The sequence below is a fragment of the Otolemur garnettii genome, unplaced genomic scaffold, assembly GCF_000181295.1.
Source record: "Otolemur garnettii isolate 467f Iridium unplaced genomic scaffold, OtoGar3 scaffold00020, whole genome shotgun sequence".
In the NCBI taxonomy this organism is placed as follows: domain Eukaryota; kingdom Metazoa; phylum Chordata; class Mammalia; order Primates; family Galagidae; genus Otolemur; species Otolemur garnettii.
This window is the reverse complement of record NW_003852415.1, coordinates 12,280,783-12,297,879: the sequence shown is the minus strand read 5'-3', so window position 1 is coordinate 12,297,879 and position 17,097 is coordinate 12,280,783. Positions and strand designations below refer to the sequence as shown.

At 35.3% G+C, this 17,097-nt stretch overlaps 1 non-coding gene across 1 annotated transcript; it reads right to left on the bottom strand.

Annotated features, from left to right (window-relative positions):
• Positions 1 to 814: 814 nt before the first annotated feature.
• LOC111724233 lies at positions 815 to 937 on the bottom strand. The gene has a single exon (XR_002772564.1). It is a non-coding gene; the product is annotated as a small nucleolar RNA SNORA26 (small nucleolar RNA).
• Between the last annotated feature and the right edge of the window lie 16,160 nt (positions 938 to 17,097).

The following is a 17,097-nucleotide window of genomic DNA, read 5'->3' as shown; positions in this document are numbered from 1 at the left end:
TTCCAGCATCAACTTAAAAGTCTAAAGTCCAGAGTCTCATCTGTTAGTATATGATATCAAAACAAGTTATCTCCTTCTGCTGTCTGGAGGAATAACACCTGGCTCTCTTCTATCCATGCTAATCTCTTTAACAAATAGTCACTGGATTGCACCCTTGTTTCCCTCTCTTTGAACTTACATTTTTAGGCTTTGCATGCCTAGGCTGAGAGTTTTCCAAATCTTCCTTCTTGGCTACCTTTGTTCCTAATTGTCAGCCTAAGATGCCCAAAGCAACCATGTATCTCCTTCTATAGTTTACTGAGAAATTTCTTCCGCCAGATCCCTTAGTTCATCACTTTCAAATGTGGCTTTTCCACAAAGCCCCCAAACACGGACATAGTTCATGCCAAGTTCTTCACCAATTTATAACAAGGATGGTCTTTATCCTAGGTTCCAATATCTATTCTTCAGTTTTGTCTGAAACTTCACCAGAATGGCCTTTACTATCCATATTTTTATTAACATTCTGGTCACGAACACTTAACCAAGCCCTACAGAATCCCAAACTAAATATAATTTTAGTTGGTTTTCTTTAGACCCTTGCAAGAATCTAAGCCTGTTTCTAGATTGCTCCTCCAAATTCTTCCAACCTGTGCCCATTACCAAGTTCCAAAGCCACTTTCACATGTTTGCCCCCTACAAAGTTTATATTAAAATGTATTTCTCAAGGTGGCAATATTTAAGAGGTTATTGAGTCATGAAGTCTCCGTCCTCATAAATGGATTAAACCATTAATGTGTATTCATTATCTGAAATAATCTCACTTTTTTTTTTCAGCTGTGACTCCAGACAGGATCCAAAGAGGAGTTTTAAAAATCTCTTCTCCAGGTTTTATGGAGATTTACTTTACCCCTCCATGTTAGTCTCTTAAAGAACTGCATCAACCTTAAAAGAATAACCTCACTTTTGACACTCTTTTCCTGTCCTAGTCCATTTTCTGTAACTTACAACAGAATACCTGGAACTGGATAATTTATAAAGAAACAAAATTTATTCCTTACAATTATGAAATCCAGGAAGTTCCAGATTGAAGGGCTTAGTATGTTGAGGGCCTTCTTGCTGGTGGACACTCTCTGCAGAGTCTTAAGGCAGCACAGGGTATCTCATGGCTAAGAAACTGGTTCAGGTCTTTTATCCTCTTCGTATGAAGCAACCAGTCCACTTCCATGATACCCCACTAGCATGTTAACCCAATCCACTAATGGTTTAAACCATTTATGAGGACAGAGACTTCATGACCCAACAACCTCTTAAATGCTGCCATATTGGGGAATAAATTTTAATATAATTTTTGTGAGGGGCAAATATTAAACCAATACCACAGTCCTTTATGGAATGTCCCTAGATATCCCTGGATTATCTGCAGTTTATCTTCAGGTAGTAGTCTCAAGAAGAGAACATAGAGAAAATATTCCTCAATTTCTAGTAAGTACAAGACTCTCTATAGGGTTAGCAGTTATAGGGAATTTTGACTCACTGTGGAATCCGTGTCTGATAGAATTTTAGCTGAATATCTAATTGATGTCACTCCATTTTCTTATGGCATTAAATACATAATATACATGTAATGCTTCTCGTGTTTACATCCTATGTTTGTCCTGGGGGCCATGATATTGTCTTCAATATCATTCTCATTTTACTTTGAATCTTGACAGTAAGCATTCAAAATAGATTTAATCTTTATTAGAATGGTTAAACTGGATGAGCTTGTAGATAAATATTTTGAGAATTTCAGGTCAAGTATATGAAATAAGATTTTTCATATCAAAGACATCACAATTTGCTAACCAATGAGTCAGAAAAAGTAGCTAAAAATGTGATACACAACTGGAATGTAAATGGAAGTATACTAAAGCATTTTTTTTTTTTAGGGACCCAGGGAGGCCAACATCTTAAACTCTCCACATAGACAGTCAAGAGTGTGGCCCCTCCCAATGATCCTCACATGCTTTTTTTTTTCATTAATCTTTTATTAATCACAACTGTATACATATATGGGTTATAATGTGATGATTTGATATATAAGGTGGAAGGCCTAAATAAAACTGATTGACATAACCATCACCATACTTCTTATTTTTTATGGTAAGACATTTATAATTTACTCTTAATTGTTTTGAAATGTACCCTTGCATTGTGCACATTAAGTGAGATCCCACCAAATACCTTTCCTCTTTCTCTACGTGCCCTCCCCTTCACTCTCCTCCTTCTTGCTGGATTATATCTGTGTTTCATCATTCATATGAATGTGTAAGTGATTATGTATTGGTCATAAAAGTTTTAAGTACATTTGATACTTTCTTTTCCATTCTTGAGATACTTTACTAAGAAGATTAAGTTCCAATTCCATTCGCATAACCATAAAAGATGTCAAGTCTCCATCTTTTTATGGCTGAACAGTATTCTGTGTTATACATATACCACAATTTGCTAATCCATTCATAGGTTGATGGACATTTGGCCTGTTTCCATTAATTGCCAATTATGAATTGGGCTGCAATGAACATTCTGTTGTCTTTGTTGTAAAATGATTTTTCTTCATCTGGGTAGATATCTAGTAATGGAATTGTGGCAGCAAACAGTAGGTCAACTTTTAGTTCCTTAAAAATTCTCCATATTTCTCTCCAAAAAGGCTGTATTAGTTTGCAATCCCACCAGCAGAGCAGAAGTATTTCATTCTCTCCACATACATGCCAACATCTGAAGTTTGAAGATTTTGTGATGTGGGCTAATCTTATTAGAATTAGGTGATATCTCAAAGTGGTTTTGATTTACATTTCTCTGAGCATTTTTTCATGTGTTTGTGAGCCATTCACCTGAAGCACTCCACTATACCCTGGCATATCTTATCCTACGTTACCAAACTCACACATGTTTACTGAAATTTAAAAATTGTCCATTTGTCTCACCTATTCATTCTTCTTTTCCTAATTAATATTGTCTTGACTACAGTATTAATATTTTCCAAATTATTTCTCCATTTTCTACTGAAAGCATATTGGGGAAACTATTCCTATTAACTTCTCTACCTTTTCAGTTTTATATTAATATTATGTTGTTTTATTATAATAGAGAGAACACTGAAATAGTTTTTCTTAATTCTCAGTCTGTATGGTGATTTTTAGCTTATTTTTTCAGGATTTGATGGGTCTCATTAGCTGTAAGGTATGTGATTTTGATAAATAATTTACATTCTTTCTACAATTATTTACTGAGTGCATGCCACCTGCTAAGCACCATTCTAACTTTTTCTATATAGGAATAAACAAAACAAATAAAGCCAAACCCCCCTATAGTGAAAACTGATGCAATTGTCAGGTATGACACAGCTGTGCTCCAGCTGTTGAGAAAAGCACAGGCTACTGTTCAACAGCTGCATTGATTCCTGGGGATTGCCTTGGCCAAAGCAGTAGCTTGTTCCGAGGATACCACCTCTCCCCCAGCCCTCCAACAATGCCCCTACTAGGAGTGACTGCTCTGAAAGCCATCTCATTTCCAAAGCTTCTTAAAGAACCAACTAAATCTCAATTGCAATCACATTCCAGGTCAGTTTATCCCTTTGCTCAATGCTGCTTTCCTAACTAACCTAGTGACATAGGTCACAAAACACTAACCAAATATTACAATTATGCAAGTTACCCTTCACATCAGAGTTTCCTTCTAAAGAGTCCATTCTAAGACCTTCCTCATGATACTTACATTCTACTTATGAAACAAGACAATAAACAGAGAGGGATACCACTGGTAGAAGCACATACATATATGAAAAATAATTGTTAGGTATTTGTGTGGTCTTAAATAAATGCATGTGTGCATTTGTATGTGTGTGTGTTCTGTGTGTGTATATGTCAACCTTGAAAGCTATGTAAATAAAAATTCTAAGGCTTCTATTACCATTAAATTCTTAATAGCTTGTTCAATGCTCTGAGCTAAGCAGATATTATACATGTTAATAAAATTAGAAGACCCAAATGAGAAAAATGAGAGATCAGAGGTTTCTGGTTTGGAAATGTCTAGTGATACCAATAAACATTGAATAATAAAATATCCTGCCAGTATGGGAGGCCCCACAGCACTACTCAAACAAAGTACTAATAATATAATTTATGCTATCATGAAACTATGAGCTATGAAGATCTTCATCTGTGGGGATCAGTATTCCCTAGGTAACTTTAAACTTTGATAGTAACTGCAGCCAACACATGCATCACGGATATCTTCTGCTCTCAACTCATTCTACCTGCCAAGTTCACACACAGGACAAGGTTCTCAGACAGGGACCAGACCATGAGCTTATTCAGCAAAGCCTCCTTATATTACATCTAAAAACACATCCAATCTGAAATCTGTCTCCACATGGAGATGACCTAGTACCTTCTTGATTATGGTTTTGTTTTGAATAATTGCACCCATCAAACAAGTTGGAGATCAGAGAGCCCATAGTAAATAGTCATTATGAGGTTTTTAAAACTCAATGTTTCCTACAAAATGCATTAATTCTTTTCTCTGCTGACATTTTAAGAGGGAGATGCATTTTCAGTAATTTTTCATCCTAGTAGTATCTCAAATGGTTATTAAACACCTTAATAAATTGTACTGTCTCCCCTATCACTACTTTTCAGTGACATTTTTGGATAAGTCCTATATTTATAAAGTTATCTTATTACTATTTTTAGTCACTTTCTCTTAAAGAAAGAAAAGCACCTCTTAGGGGCTCCACTAATTCAAATCTGGCACCTGTGAACCTTGACTTGGACAGCAATTACTATTTTTTCTTCCAACATGAGAAAAATATCAGCAAGAGAATTAGTTATTTGAGGATTTTTTTGTCAGTTGGTCTGTTGAAATGCTTAAGGAAAAAGGTCAATGTTAAGCACACCAGGAATCATAATTAAAGATGTGATAATTACAAGTTACATTTAAAGTTTCATTAAAGTACCTCCCAAAGATTTCTGCTTTATAATGCCAACTTTTTGAGTTACTACTCCTGTTATAATGTAATAAAAGGCTTCTAATGTATGCATTATTATTCATATATTGTTGCTAAATCACACTGGTCTTTTCCCTCAGTTAATAAAATATATTTGACATCCTTTCTATATGTATTTCTTAGCAGCGTTGCAGCTGTCTGTTAGCAGAGCTCTGAAATATTTATGTTAATAATACATCTGATAATAAATGTCTGTCTATCTTTTCAGATAATACTGAAAGTCCATCTGGTTATAGACTACCAAATGTATTTGGTAAGTTTAGTATTTAATAGCCCAATTAAAACCATGTCCTTTGGTGATACCTATTAAAGTCCTCTCTTGTGCTAAAATTCCATAGATCTATATCTCTGTTTTTGTGCCAGTACCATGCTGTTTTGATCACTATAGACTTGTAGTATTAAAATATTTATTGCGGCTCAATTCACAATTGCCAAAACATGGAAGTAACCCAAGTGTCCATCACAAACTGTGATATTTGTACACCATGGAATAATTATTTGACCATAAGAAAAGATGGAGACTTTACATCTTTTGTGTTTACAGGGATGAAGTTGAAACACATTCTTCTTAGTAAAGCATCTCAAAAATGGGGGGAAAAGTATCCAGTGTATTCAACACTAATAGGAAACCAATATATAAACAACTACTGCCCACATGAAAAGAAAACAGAAGTATAGTTTAGCAAGGGGAAGGGAGACATGGGGGAGGAAAGAGTCAGGAGAGGGGAGGGGCGGGGAAGGAGGGAAGGTGATTGTCAGGATCTCGTCTAACGTGCACACTGTGAGGGTGTTCAGCACACTTCCTGGGTGGAGAGCTCAAATACAACTTATACTGTACCTCAGATAGGAAACAACGGAGCCTAAACATTTGTACCCTCATATTAATCTGAAATTTTAAAAATAAAAACAAGTCCTCTCTTAAGGAAATGTAATAGCAAAAAATACAAAACTATTTATTGTATTTTAAACTGAGATACAACATATCAGTAATATGTTTTTTATTTCATTAAAATCTTCCTTAATTGATTCTTAACTTCACCAAAACCACAACTTCACATAGCTCTATTCTTTTAATATCTCTAAACAAAGAGACTGAACTTCTGTTGAATTTCTCTCCAGGTCTCTACCACAGTAGAGACCAGGTAAAAATAGGAAGGTTCATCTGGGGCCACATGTCAGCAGAAGCTTGAGAAGTATTTCTTTGAGGAATTCTATCTTGCTTCTTTTATGGCGAAACTCCTGTGGAGATTCATTAAGCATGCAATTAACAAAAAGGCATTAACAAAAATGCAACCTCTTCTGCTTAAATAGAAAAACTCAATGAACTTCTGCAAGAGGGTAATTTTAAAAGGGAAACATAGATAAGCACATTCTTTAAATATTGAGAAAATTGCTTCCTAATTATTTTTTCATGATGGAAGTTTCCTTTACACATCCGGAAACCAGCTATGCTTATAAACCCGGAACTCTACTAGTTGATGCCTACTTTGAAAAGATGGGATAAAGATCTTCCATATTCCTCAGTGTCATAACTGTGAACATAAAAATTGTTCTAGGCTATGGCAGAGGTCTCCTCAGGAGATTAGATTTGCCCTTAACTTAGATGGCTTTATTTCTTATATTTCCTTTTGATATGTATGTTTTTTCTTTTCTATCAATCAGACTCATGATCATTTTTCACTGCCACCTGTGAACTTGCACTTCCTACCTTTTACTTCCAATTTTTTGGAAGTAAAAACCTGGTGTGCTTTGCATTCATCGATCTTATCAATAACATATGTGCACATATGTGTGTGTGTAATAGATGTATGCACATATGCGTATGTATGTCTACTTTGTGTAATACCTACATATTCATATTTTAGTTTTATACTTATTATAAAAATTTTATAATTCATAAAACAAATTCATGAGCAAATTCAATAAGGAAAAATGAATACATTTCTAATATAAAAATATATAAACGTTCTAAAACTACAAAGAAAAAAGTTTCTTATAGTATTTTTTTCTTATAGTATCAATGTTAAACAAGTGTAGACATGTTAATAGAAAGTCTTAGCCTCCTCTGGATCCCCTGCTCTGCTCTATTTGCATCCCCACCAATGGTGACCACTCAGAATTGCTTCTTGGAGCCCCTGGTCCAACTGGGCTCCTGTAGCATCCACTGTCCTTGATTGGATCATTTAAAACTACTGCTTCTGGGAAACTCCTCTGTCTAGAACTTTCTTTTTTAATTTTTAAATTTTAACAACTGTGGGTATAATAGTTGTATATCTTCACAAAGTACACATGATGTTTTGATACAGGCATACAAGGTGAATTAATCAAATATGGTAATTGAGATATCCCTCACCTCAAGCGTTTATCCTTTCTTTGTATTATGGGCATTCCACTTCCACTTTCTTATTTTTAAGTATATCCTAACTTAATTGTCATTATAGTCACTTTGTTGTGCTACCAAATATTGTTTATTCTATCTAACTGCCATATTTTTTGCCCTTGTTAACCATCCTCACTTTGTCCTCCCTCCCACTACCCTTCCCAGTCTCTCGTAGCCATCCTTCTATTCTCCAGCTTCATGAAATCAGTTGTTTTTAGCATTTATCTTCTACATATGCATGAGAAAATGCAAGATTTGTCTTTCTGTGCTTGACTTATTTTACTCAACATAATGTTCTTCAGTTACATCAATGCTGTTGCAAATGGCAGGATTTCTACCTTTTGTGGCTATATGATATTACATTGTGTATATGAACTATAATTTCTTTACCTATTTGTATGCTGATGGAAACTTAGGTTGATTTTAAGTGAATATGGCTATTGTGAATCGTTCTGGAATATGTTAAAAATGGCTTTTAATGTGAAGATAGCATTAATGAATGCTGGGAAGGATGTAAAGAAAGGGGAGCTTTCCTACATGGTTGGTAAGAATGTCAATTGGTGCACCCACCATGGAGATCAATATGGAGGTTCCTCAGAAACGTGAAAATAAAAGTATCATATGACCTAGCAGTCTCATTTCTGGGTATATATCCAAAGGATGGGAATTCAGTATATTGAAAGGATATCTACATGCCTAGAACTTTTAATTTTCCATCCTACTAATGTGGGAGAGATTATCCTAATTTAACCTGTTTTCTAGGAAGAGACCCACCTGCTTCAGAAGATCCTCTCACAAGAGCTAAGCAAAGCTCTTTTTTTCCCCTTTGGTGGGAAGCTGGGTGAGACAAGAGGTGATGGGGAAGTCATTTCTGGAGCTGAGTGATAGCGTAAAGAGGGCTTATGTTTTCAGGGACAAAAGAGTATGGGGACATGGGGCAAGGGAACCAAACATTCCCACCTGGAATGACAGAAGTTACTATCAGTATTTGAAATAAAATTACCGTGTAAGAAAAAATACTGACATTGGAGAATATCAGAATGTCCAGTCCTGATGTTGCATTTATATGGAAAGCAGGTTACGCAAAGTAGGAATCAGAGGCTGTGAGTTAGATTCAGAGTGCTTGCTTCCTTGTAAGCAAATCAATAAACCTTTCTGTTGACATGTCTTTGCTTGTGTATGATTTTTGTTACCATTCTCTGCTTCTTGACTGTGTCTGAATGTGTCACATAACTGATGGATGGATAAATGAAATAGGACTGTTTTGTATAACATCCACTGAAAATTTTCATGGATATCGATGTAAAAGTGAAGTTACACTTCCTATTTTTCTGTGTAGGCTTATGTTTAAGTACAAGTAAGCCCATCCATTATGAAGCAGAGTTTCTGGTATAAATTGATAAGTAGAGTTCTCACCTATTCTTCTACCTCCAGAGCAAGGAGGTAAAATGGTTATGGCTTTGATTTGAGTGCAGGACAGGAGCCTACTGGCACTGTGATTTTCTTTACCTACTGCTCACTACCACCTCTATCTTCATCTAAGCATCTTCAGTCTTCCTCAAATGATTACACAGCCAGTGCTCACATGCCTGAGTATCTTACTTAAAATTTTGGCAAAGCCATTTAACCTCCCTAGGAATGACTCTCTATGGCCAAACTATTGCAAGTTTTAGAAACATTAGCTCAATTCCACCCTCTGGTAATCCACAAATTGTCAAAGAAACACAACTAGGCAACTTTTCATTTTCTATTTGGTTATTTGGGACTAGAAGTACCTGATATCATTGCTCTTTGAGCTTATAGTGAACAACTCTGTTGGAGTCTTCATAGCATGATCTCTTTGCTTGAGGAAGGATATTTGTTTTCATTTTCTGTTATTTTTAAAATGTATCATACATAGAGAAAAGTTTACAAATCATAATAGTACAGCTTGATAATTACTGAAAAGTAAACACATCTGTGTATCTACTATACAGACTGAGAAATCTAACATTACCAGTTTTCCAAAAGACTGCCTCAGGCCCATCCCAGATGTTAGCTCTCCAAAATAAACTTTATTCTGACTTCTATAACTATTGATTAGTTTTTCTCACTTTCATTTTCACATGACAGAAATTACACAGTGTTTATATCCTCATAGCTAGGCTTTGTATTCAAATTTGGGTCTCTAAGATGCATGTATGATGTTATTCCAAGATATACATAAATTTAAATTGCATGGCATTAATATATGGAATGAATATACAACAAAGGATATTTTTCATTCTATACTTGAACATTTATTTCTACCTTGAGCTATCATGAATAATTTTTTCTGCATACGTTTGTCCATATCCATTGCTCAATATAATATGAACTTATGTTAAATGTATGTAGCAAAATTCCCCTTTGTAAAATTAATAAAAGGCAACAAGGTGGAAATGGTAAGATATATATATATATACACACACACACACACATATAGTTATTTATATATGTACACAGAGAGTGGCAATAAAAACATATACCCATTCTCAGAAAGGATACAGCTATTAAAATTGTAATATTCAATATATACCAATTACAAAAGATGAATACAAGTCATATTGAGCACCACTTCTAATTACAGAAATCAAGTATGACTTGATTATTACAAATTTTATATGCTTACATATAAAATGAGATCAGATAAATAAGTTCACAAGCTCATCCTAAAAAAAGTGCTACATACTTCATTTCTGAATGTCATTACAGTCACAAGATAGTCTAAGGGAGTATTTTGAAGGGGACTGCAATAACATTCAGTGGTGAGGCATGTTAACACTTTTTCCAGGATGAGTTCCTGAACTTAATTGTCTCATATATATATAATTGAGCCAGTTCCTTGGTTTAATATATTGTCTCATATATTATATATACTCATAGATATATATAATTGAGTCAGTTCCTTGGTGTATATATATATACACACACTCATATATATATATATATATACTCATATATATACACAAATATACATATATACATACATACATATACATATCTATATACATATACATACAGAGAGAGAGAGAGATCTAGTTTGCTTTCCTATACTTGCTTACTATTCAGGAGTCATATAGCTGATGGTCATGAAGATTCTTAGCTTTCTTCATTACTCCCCTAGATAACATTACTCTTGTGAAACCTAAGACTGGTTTTCAAGATATCCTCCAGCCCCTGCATTCTGGTGGAAAGACTGATTCTCCCAGACCAGCTTTCTCCCCCACAGGACGATTTCTTCCAGTGTTTTCCCTAAACTTTCTTCTAGTATTTTTATAGTTTCATGTCTTAACTTTAAAACTTTAATCCAGTGAGAGTCTTTAATGTACACAGCTATGATTTAATAAAAAATAAATAAAAATAAAATAAAGTAAAATAAATCTTTTCTCCCAGATTCTTAGGGAGATAGATTTGAGAACTTCCGCTCATCACCTCACATGACACCTGTGGTACTAAACTCTTCCTCTGCTGTCTCAGTGTATGGTCTTCTTCTCAAGTAGAAGACAATGAACCTGGTAAAGTGTCTCATTTGGTCATAAGGAATGCGTCTAGTAAACTTAGAAGGCTACACAAACAATTGAACGGATTGTGTTAATTAGAATTCTCACTGATATTGTATGGGAATTCCAGCTGCATCTCACCCTCACTAACACTTTTTATTTGCAAGTATTTTGTTTTATTTTACCCTTATGTTATTTAAGTGGATGGATGGAGTGAATTTCACTGGTTGAGTGTGAAATGTTAGAAAAACCTGTGTTTCTGTAATAAACAAATATAATCAGGGGAGATTATCATTTGTATACACTAGTGGGTTTTGTGCACTACTTTTTTTAATTTTGCAGTTGTTTATGAGAAAGATTGGCTGGTGACATTACCTTCTTTTTACTAGATATTTTGATATCATGGTATTCCTGATTTTAAAAAGCAATTTGAGAATTTTTTCCCACATTATTTTTTCTCTAAGATGTTTTGTGTAATATTAATGTTGTTTATTTTTTAAGCGTTTGGAAGAATTCACTGCTGATTTCTTTTGAGCCTATGTTTTATAGTGGGAATGTTGAGCTATTGGGGGAAAAAACAAGACCGAAAGTGTGTATTTTTGCCTCTCGTATAGCCAACCCTGCTATACACAGTTCCTCTAGTCACCAAAATGTGTGGGGAATTTCTGCCCACCAGTAACCAATTAATTTTGCTGCGGATGGCAGCCGGTGGCCTCTAACACATTTCAGTACTGTGCTATCCACCCGGACATAGCCTTGTGAAGGCTGTAAGGATGAAACCCCTTCACCCCTAAAGTTTCACTGAAAAAATCACTGACATGAAGTATATTGATTAAGAAGAGAAAAAGATGTACATATGTATTCAATGTTTTTATATACGGGCCTTCAGAATAAAGACTTTTCTATAAGGTACAGAATTTAACTAAAGTATGGCTGAATGGATTGTGACAAAATAGGTTTTAATGCCAGGACAAGTTATAGCAAAGTTGGTCTAGTTATGTAGATGAAACCTGAGAAGTAGCATCCCTCAGAGGGAATAGATGGTAAATGCTTCTTTTCAGACCTTTCAAGTGGCAGGTTCTCAGTTCATCTTGCCAAGGCTGAAAAGAAATGATTTGGCTGAGTTAATGGAGACATCTACAAATGCAGACTTTCCCTTACAAAGACAGCTTTACAGTGTTATTTCCCTCTGCTCCAGGGAAATGACACTACATTTGACCTACAGCAGCCATCTCCAAATATGCCAAAGAAATAAAATTGAGAGTAAAATATTATGATTTCCTTCAAGGCTCTGTCCCATAAGACTATCTCAAACTTTAGAAGCCATTAAGAAGCACAACTTTTCTGATTGACTGGCTATGAATTGGGGGTTCCCACAACTCTCTCATTGGGTTCTATTAATTTGCTAGAGCCAATTATAGAACTCAAGAAAGCATGTTAACATTTACTGGTTCATTAAAAAAAAAATGTTGCAAAGGACACAGATGAACAGCCAGATGGAACAGATGCATAGGTATAAGGATGGGACCCTCTAAGCAGGCCACACTCCAGGAATTTTCCCATGTTCAGCTGTGCAAACTCTGAATTTGCATTTTGTGTTTTTGGAGGCTTCCTTATATAGGCACATAGATGATTAAATTATTGACTATTGGTGGTCAGCTCAACCTTCAGCCTCTCTCCTCTCCTAGATTGTTGGGGGTTGCAGCTGAAAGTCCCAGCCTTTCTTAAATCCTGACTTAGTCTTTCTGGATGAAAGGGCCAAGTACATGGTTTACAACATTATAGGGATGAATTCCTATCCATGCCTATCAATTTCTGCATAGGATCCAAATTTTAGCACATTTTGTATTTAGAGGAATTTGTCCATTTTATGCAGATTTCCAAATATTTAGCATATAGATGTTCATAACAGTATTTAATTTTATAAAATTTAATTTAATGTTCACTTTTTAATCTGAATATTGGTAATTTGTGAATTATTTCGGTCATCACTCATTTTAGAAATTTTACTATAATTCTCAAAGATAATAACCACTGGCTTTGTTGATCAGTTCTACTATAGATTTATTAGATACCTTATTTTCTCCTCTCTCTCATTTTCATTAGGTTTAATCTGTTACTTTTATTCTACCGTCTTTCTAAATACAATTTTACCCATATCCCACAAGTGTTTTTTGGTCCTCTTCATCCTTCCTTGGACTAAAGTTTATTTAGAAATCTATTATCTGATATCCAAGTATTTTCATTTGTTATAATTATCTTCATAGTATTAATTTTCTGTTTGGAAGTTGAGTTAACAGCTGATTTGTAGCTTTTATATAGCCTTAAAAAGATCTGTACAAGAATGATGCTTGTAGAATTCTTTTACAGTAAGTCAAGAAATGGATAGAAATATACTGGGGCCAGAGTAAATGCTATTGGAACAGAGAGTATGCACACCTATACTTTACTATTGAAGTTGTTTATTGAGTAACCTGTTATTGCTGAGATTGAGGTACTTAGGGCAATGGAAGAAAAGCACACCCAGGAGGGGCCATATAACCAACATGTTATCAAGAGACCCAGAGATGTTTCTTTTCTAAACTGAAGTGGTCATTATCACGCACATCCTGAGAGCATATGGGAGGCAAGGGGTGTTGGACCTGATATCCCTGCTACCCTTTTGTTATTTGTGCTATATTTCATACCCCATATTTTTCTTAAAACTATGTAAATTTGGCATTGCTAAACTCTCTTTTGTCCTGTATTTATTATTATTATTAAATCCAAGACCACTGAGTCTTGTCAAGTTAAATGGGCAACTTCCAAATTTCTTGAGGCTTGCTTTATAGATCAGCATATTGTTCATTTTGGGACGTTTTATAAGTACACCTGATAAAATTAATACAGGGCCACAAGATGGGAACTGTGGTAGAGGACTGAACTCTGTAAAGGGGCAAGCATACTTAACAACCGAGCAGCTGTTGTCCCCCGGCTCACTAATCAAGACTCACATAACTGATGGTTGTAAGATTAATAGCTTCCTTAATTGCTCCCGTAGATAACATCACCCTAAGGCTGGTGTTTGCAGGACCAACTTACCCAAGCAGATCAGTGGCCTATAGCGAGAAATTAATTCATATGGCCTTGTGATGCCCCCCCCAGAAACCAACTCAGAACAAGAAGACAATTTCTACACCTTTAAGGGTTCTCTTCTAACTCAACCAATCAGAAATATCTATGCCCTAGACTCTGGTCCACCAAACCATCTTTAAAAACCCTAGCCTTCAAATTAATGGAGAGGAGGATTTGAGAAATTTCTCCTGTCTCCTGGCCTGGCGCCCTGCAATATTGAACTCTTTCTCTGTTACAACTCCTGCTATCTCAGTGTATTGACTCCCTCCCATGCAGTGGGCTATACAGCTCGATTGGGTGGCAACAGTCTTCTTTGTGCACTTGAAGAAAATGTGTACTGTGCAGTTTGGAGGTTCAGGCTTCTATATGTATTAATTAAGTCAACTTGGTTCTTACTCATATCCTTGAAGAATTATGTCCCTGTTTGTTGTTCTATTAGTTTCTGAGGAACGTGTTTCAAAATCTTCCATTCTGATTGCAAATATATCTATTTCCACTTTTATAACTATTACTTTTTTCTTTCATATTTTGAGGCTGTTATTAGATGCCTAAAATTTTATAATGCAAATTATTCTGTAAGACTGACCATTTTATCTTCATGAAATAGATCTTTTACAACACAGGGTGGGCATAAAGTTCATGTGCAACTTAAAATAGTTTCACATAGTAAATTGCACATGACTTTATGTCCACCTGTACATGCTATCTTAAAGCTGCTTTATGTGGTATTAACATAGCCTTGTAAGGGTTCTTTCAAATAGTGTTTCATATCATGTCTTTTTCCTTCTTTACATTTCAAAACCTATTTTATCGTAGGAACAGTTTAGTTTCAGTTTTTGTTCTTTTAATCTAGTCAGGTAATTGCTAACTAATTTAGTTTTCTTTATATCGATGGAACAACTAGCCATTAGTCTGATTATTGCTCTTATGAACCGATTGTGTCCTGATTTTAGGATTTTTTTCTTCATCTTTGAATTTGAGCAATTTTGATCCATAATAACTCAGTGTAGCATTGTTATAAATATTCGGCTTTGTATTATTAGACCTTTCACCATCTGTGGTTTAATGAACATCATCAATTTGTAAAATGTCTCTACAAATATTGTAGCAATATTTGAAAATACATTTTTCATTGCATTTCTTCTCTCTTCATACTTTAAACTCATGAATGCTAAGAATATTCCCACTGTCTTATGAATCTCTAAGCTTTATTCTGTTCTTAATCAATTTTTTCCTGTCAGTTTTGCTATGATATTACCTAGTATCCAGTTAACTCATCCTTTCTTTTGTTTTTTTCTAGTTTGTGGTTTAGCTGATTTATATTCTAAATTTAGTTTATTATAGATCTTAATTGAAATATTACAATTGCATGCTTTTTATTTTCTTAAACATTTTCTTCATAGATATTTTAACGTTCACAACTAATAAAATTCATGACTGATTTCAGGCTATCTATTCCTGTTGTCTATATTTTGGTTTGTTTTTAGTCTGTTGTTCCTGTCTCTGGTTATGCTTCTCTCTTCATACTTTAAACTCATGAATGCTAAAATTTTTTTCTTTATATTTTTTGTTTTTATTTGATTAATTTTTTTTTTGAGACAGAGTCTCACTCTGTGGCTCTGGTTAGAGTGTCATGGCATCATAGCTCCCAGACTCCCAGGCTCAAGTGGTCCTCTTACCTCAACCTCATAAGTAGCTGAGACTACATATACCAGCCACAATAACAAACTAATTTTTTTTTCTATTTTTAGGAAAGATGGAGTCTCATCTTGCTCAGGCTGGTCTCAAACTTCCTAGCACAGTGACTTATACAGGAGAGATCCAACCCCCTCAGCCTCACAGATTACTAGAATTACAGTTGTAAACCACTACACCTGGCTTGTAATGTCTTTTTAAATTCTGGACTGAGTGTATGGACCATTGTAGAAGCTGTAGATGTTATATAGTTTCCCTCCTCCAGAGAGACTCCGTCTCTCCTAAAAATAGAAAAAAAAAATTAGCTTGGTGTTGTGGCTGGTATGTATCCAGAGAGGATATAATTTTCTTCTAGATCACTAGGGAGGACAGAGCATGATGGTGGACTAGAGACAGTTTCTTTGTAGCCATATGTGGTGAGACTGGGGAGGAAAGACTCCAGATACCTCTGGCTTGTGGGCTCTGATAAGAAACATCCCTTTGAGGCCACATGGAGGCAGCGGGAGATTTTAGGACCCCAAGAGGAGGACAGAATCAGTGGAGAAGTAATAACTATTTGCATGCCGGCAGAGGCCAGTCAGTGTGGTTATGGCTATGGCAGTGGCAGCAGCAAAAGTTTGGAGACAAAGAAGGCTTGCCCTGAGAGGGTTTTTTTGGACCTGGGCACTTGGTTGAGTGAGTGAGTGAGTGAGTGAGTGATTTTGAATAGCACCCAGGGGCAGAGTGAGCCACTGGGTGAAGTGGAGCTTTCATTGTTCAACTACAGATGGACACAGCCATTGTGGGAAAGCAGTTTTGCAGGCTGGCCTTCAGGGTCCTAGTGTGAGGCCTGTTCTGGCATGCCTGATAAGTGGAGCAGCCACTTCTGGGGAGATTTGAGCAGCATATGCTTTCCTAAGAAAGCCACTGCATGGCCAAGGGACACAATTTGGAAAGGTCAAGACATGTCTACTAAGCAGGCTGAAAAGAGTTTCAGAATCCCAACCCTGAGGGGATCCAGGGCAAAGAAGTCAGGAAGATGTGACTATGCCTCCTCGGCAAGACAGAGGCTTCCAGTCTCCATCTTATGTAGCTGTATCAGCATTGTGACTAGCATCTCATACTGTAGAAGATCACTTGTTGCCCAGGCAATATACAGATATATACTTTTATATATATACTGTATATATGTACTGTATATATATATATATATACAGATATATACTTTTATACTTTTATATATATATACTTTTACTAAGTAGTATTTACTACTGTAAATATATATACTTAGCATAGTATATATATTTATAGTAGTATAATAGTATAGTAGTATAATAATAATAATATATATAGTATAGTATATATAAATATGCTATACT